We start from the raw sequence: 6049 nt of genomic DNA, 5'->3' as shown, positions 1-6049 counted from the left end.
GGAAAACGTGTATGTGTGACAAATTTTTGCGCACTACGAACCCGGCGGGTCACCCATCCGAGAACTAGTGGCAGCGGCTATTTCTTGCTCTGAATAACGTTGCGTGATTGATTTCAGCCACTGCGCCGGGCCGAGCCACAAGTATTATTAGTTTATAATATTTATTTTATTTTATATTTTTAATTTTTAACCTAAAAACGAATACATTATCTAATAAATAATAACTTTTAGAACTATGGCACCTATACCATTCCGCCTGCAAATTGAATATTAAAAAAATCCACGAAACTCGCTCTATAGTTGAGTATGAGTGCGTACCATGCAATTCAGTAGGTTACTGTTATGAGTGAAATAAACTAGAATCAAGATACAAGATACATTGTGAATATAGAAAAAATACAAGATATAACTATACAAGATACGTGTATCAAAGATACATGGTGATCGATATATTTTATAGGTACTTCCAATTGAATTGTATTGCTTCTATTAAACGTCTATACACTGTACTGTCTATACATATAAATACTTATTAAGTCATAACTCATAAGTATTAAATAATACAATAAGTCAATACACATTATAAATGTATAACTAATACATCCCTATATTTATAAATTATACCGTTCAAATCATAAACTCTTAAATTTTCATGTCATAAATAATACAATAATACGTTATACCCTTATACGTTATGCCTACGTTAGTACGTTAATACAATAATACACATAATAACTAAAATTAATAAATTACATAAAAATGACTACTTAATTTTTACTTATACATTATGTGTTAATATGTTGTACGGTAAAAATGATCATTTATAAATTAAATTTGTTATAATTAATTTAGTTAGCTTATCTGTACTTTTGATTTTACTTTGTATTTAATGTGGAAAGGCCTACCGGCCACACTCATATCTAGGTAGAGGATTCATATTTCATGAGAACGAAAATTCCAGTTTAGTTCTTATCTGTATGGCTGTAAGAATAGATAGATACGGCATAGATATACAGCCATACGTGCACCTTATTTGAATTGATATTTTTTTTAAATTATCTTACAAGCTAAAACATTGTTAAATAATCTTAAGTTTCGACTGTTTCGAGTGTCCTGCAAATCAAAATCAAATTTATTGGAACTATTCAGTACAAAATAATGTTTACAATAATAGGATCTTGTATCTTTTGTCAAAATATGATACATTATGATACTAGTTTAAAATGTTTAAATGCATCATATGATACATGATACTTGATAGGTACTTTAAAATTATGTACTGCGTATGATACAAGATACAAGGTACAATTGTAGGTATCTTTGATACTGCCCAAACCCAAATCAAGTATTTTTAAAATGCAGAATAAATAACGAATAGAAAATAATAATACACGTAATAACTAATAGTGCGTAGTTTAAAGTTTTTATGACTCATATATTTTATTGAATTAGATTCGACAAAATATATAAAGTCGTTACTCGTTATAGAGAAAAAAAATCATAATTTTTCCTTTAATTAATCAATTCCGTCATAATTTGTACTTCAATCAAAAAATTGTACCTATATAGGTATATTTGATATTTTAAAATTTCAATAAGAACCGTTCATAATAATTTATGAGGAACTTTGTAATACATTTTCATGCTCTTTGGCCAATTAAATATTTTTATCGACATTTAAAGGAAAAAACTTCAAATATCTATTTATTATGAAGCCAATAAACTAATCACTTGGTTTAGAATCGAAACTTTGTAAAATTGAGGATAGTTTCTGGTTGCAAAAGTGGAATTAGATGGTACTTTAGGGGTCATATTCCTAGTGCTTTTTTAAATAATCAGAAAAAACTTTTAACAAAACAGTGAACAAATGGGAACATCACCAGTTTTTTAACAAAATTGATTTTTCACAAAGGAATAACCGCTGAGACTTGAAAAACCTTTGTAAAGAATATGTACACTCCGAGTTTAAACAAGTTGAAACTGTATCAAAGTAAGTATTGCATGCGAAACTGTTTTGGGGTAATTAATCATCTGAAACAAAGACAAACGAAAAGAAGTCTACTTTTTCTGTTAGTTTTTTTAGATATTAATCTTCAATACAATTGTATAATATAACAAGGATTACCTATATTATCTGTGATGAAAATTTGTCCTTATTTTTTATACAATTAGATAACAGATACGGTAATTTTTATTTGTAGTACGCACTTATTGTCATTATTATACTATACATTTGTATTTTGTATATGATCCAAAATGTGTACACTGTACACTTGTGCGCTCGAGTATAAAGATGACTCTTATCTGCCCCAATAATCTAAGTATTATTATTATATGCTCGTTGAAACCAGTGCATACGTAGAGGGCGCGTTGAGGCGAGGAGGTTAAAATCACTTGACGCGCTGCCGTGTAAAAAAGAGAATTAGAATTATATTTTTTTTCCCCATTATTATACAGCTTGCCCCGGTAATCCCGATCAAAGCTCCTGTGCGAAGTGCAAACATCTGTTGGCCGGAGGGTGAGTGTTTTATCGAATATACCTTATCAGACCCATATGGTAACCCTGCAGCCCCGTCACCATGTTTTATATGAGTGTAACTATCTTCCCGCCTATTACTACTAATCCGGTTATTCGTGAAACGGGGCTACTTTTTAACATTTTACCAAAATCAACATGCTTCCGTAGAAATTATCGCATGGCGTGTGATGGTGTAAAAGCCAATATAGATGAAAAAATAAATATCATCGAAATAATTATGTGCATTCGTGTTATTTTCGTATAAATGTACATACGATAAATGTGAATGAAAAATTAATAAAAAGCAATTAAAAAAAAATATATTAATGAAACACAATTACATATTTTACTTAAACAACAATTTTACTAATTTTTTTAACTATATTTTGATTTTTCAATATTATTATTATTTTATAAAAATATATATATATATATGTATATATTTTAAATTGTATCAACATAATTATTAAGAGTTTTGATCAACAGTGTCTGTATTTATTATATAAAATAATTGTAATATATTTATTTTTCACATTTTTAATATCACTTGAAGGGCTGCCCAAATACCCAATGCGTGCAATAATTGTATAAGCAGGAGACTTTAAAGTTTAGCAGCGGTATTTTAGGTAACTATGCTCATAACCAATTTAAGTACCACCGCTGTAACAATATTTACACAAATTTATAGAAACAAGTCGTAAGAGAAAAAACACGTTCAAGTCATTGGTAAATATTTATTTCTTTATTATTTTTTTTTTACTTTACAACCAAAAACTTCGTGGTTTCTTTTCTGTATTGGAAAATCCACCCTTTTTGTAAAACTACAATTTCAATTTCGGCACCTAAAACAAACCATCATCCCCTAACGCTATATCTGCCACTCGAATCCCAAATACGAACGCTGACTATCCGTGCATGAACTTGTAAACATTGATTCAGTATACGTATATGGTTGTCATGCCTGCCGACTCATCCCTTTTTCAGATTAGCAGCTATTTAAGAGGGTGGTCTTAGCCACTTCATGTAATCAGTAGGCTTAGGTGAAATCTTTATTGGGTTTATGTTGTCTTCGTAGATTTTCATGAATTCGCTTTTTCAGTTTTTCATAATAACTATTTTATCTATAGAATAAACTATAGATGCTATAGTGCAGAATATTATATTATACTATTCACTATGTATACAATTATTCAACAAAAATTCTTATTGACGTAATTAAGTGTATTTTCAGAAAATAAATAAGTAAAATCAGTACAATAATTTATTATGAAGATATTTTCCATTATATTATCTTATAACAATTTCTAATAAAACATCCAATAATAATTAGATTAGGTCTTTGTAGAATTTATTTTTTATTGGAACTACCTAATTTTAATTTTAGAATCTAGGTGAAGTGTGAAATGTATAAGTTTTTTGTTCATGTATGTTGTTTTATGTCTGAGGACTGATGAAGAGCTAGCCTGAAGAATGTGCACAGTGTACCTATGCTTAAACCGTTCAAAACGTTGTGATATACATAACTATTTTAATTTTAACTGAGGGATTGTCATTTGAAATATCTATAATATTGTGTTAGGTTGTGAAATATAGATAGTAATAAATAATAATTATGGACAATGATATAATTTTGTGTATCGATATCGTAAGTTATCGTAAGTTGTACGCATAGATATCGTATCGAAAATATCAAAAATATTTAAAATATTATGTAACTATTAAGTACTTATTAGTTATTACTTATGAAAATTAATTATTAATATAAATAAATAAATATAAATAATGAATTAATAATCATTTTTTATATTAATTCAATAATAATAATATTGATTTATATTGCTAATTGAAGATAATAAAAAAACTTGTTACGATGATTCCGAACCCGATATAGAATATAATATAGATGTCAAAATGTACAACGATATCGATATCGTATCGGATAATCGATATTTTTACCCATCACTATTTTGTTAAATATCACAAAAAGTATTATACTGAGCAGTAGTTGGTATCTTGTGTCTACTAACCAATAAATAAAATAAGAATATTATACGTTATTAGGACTATTATTAGTACATTGTAAGCACTATATAAAACCTTTAAAATTTAAAATCCCAAAAATGCATTTAAAATTCATGAAAACTAACTAAAATCTGCATTTAAAATCTTTAAAACTATTAATAATCCCAAGACAATTATAAAATACCTTTATAATAAAATATCATAAAATGTTAAAAGGTGTATTTACCAAACATGTTCATAATATGATATAGAAAGTTTTTTTTTTAGAATACAATCGATATTTATTATGTATTTTACGTTCAAATAAGTTATTGATATGTATTTTAATAATTTATACCGAAAGGGTTGTAACGAGCTCAATCGTTTTTTTTTAAACTATATATTCTGACAGTATGCATATTATGTGTCAATGATGGTGGGCTTTAAATTAAGACATTATACCATTATATATAGGGGAGGACCGGTCGTGGCACATTTGCATCCAGAGCAACAAAGAGATTATTGCTTTGTGATGGGGTTGTAAGGGTGTATGCAAATAAATTTTTAAATTCGACTAATGTATAAGGGGCGTTGTTGAATTTTTATATTCTCTATATATATGATCTAAAAATAACATTATGTTCGTAATTCGATACTATACATATTACATATATAGTAAGTGTATAATAAAAACGTCATTAAAAACAAATCAGCTTTTCAAATTTATTTAACAAGTGAAACATGTTTAAACATGTCAATTTATATTAATAATAGGTACCAGCTAGTACTCCGAATTTTGATTATATTATTTTATATTATATTTTATTATGTCACTCGGTATTATTTTAAATATAATATAAAATGCATATTGATTCATTGAAACTTTTAAACTATAGTAAATTCAAAAACTATTTTGAACGTTGTTACTATAATATATAGAACTTTATACCTGCCTAGTGATGGTTTGTGATTTACATAATATATATTGATTATATTTATAATATTTATATCGTACTTTCGTATAATCGTATATAATAATAATTAATGACTAATAATATTGTTAAATGAACGTAATTTAATGTTCTAAATAAAATATTTAGCAATTTAGAATAAATTAATAATGATTTATGAGTAATTACAAAAACAATATAGAATTAATAAAATGTTGTCAGTTCTGCAGTGGTGGTGACTGTACAGAAATAGTTTCAGCAGTAAGTTTATTATATAGGCACTTAGAAAAAATGTCAATAGTATTAAATTACGATTAAACTACTCAAAAACTCAAAAAAATATTCTGCTTCGAAACAATAAATTAAAATTGTCCATTCTCATTGAAACAAGTAAAACTTATAAAATTATAATAAAAATAACAGTTACTTTCAAAAAAGATACAACTAACAACAACGAGTGCACACACTGATGGATCACCACTTGTGTATATAATTAGTTAAAATATAAAAATACTATCATAATATTATTAAATATGACTGTGGTGGTTCACTATTTTGTTAAACTAAAAATGAAATACAA

Source organism: Metopolophium dirhodum, chromosome 2 (genome assembly GCF_019925205.1).
Source record: "Metopolophium dirhodum isolate CAU chromosome 2, ASM1992520v1, whole genome shotgun sequence".
Classification (NCBI taxonomy): Eukaryota; Metazoa; Arthropoda; class Insecta; order Hemiptera; family Aphididae; genus Metopolophium; species Metopolophium dirhodum.
The sequence above is the reverse complement of the archived record's forward strand: the minus strand, read 5'-3'. Positions refer to the sequence as shown.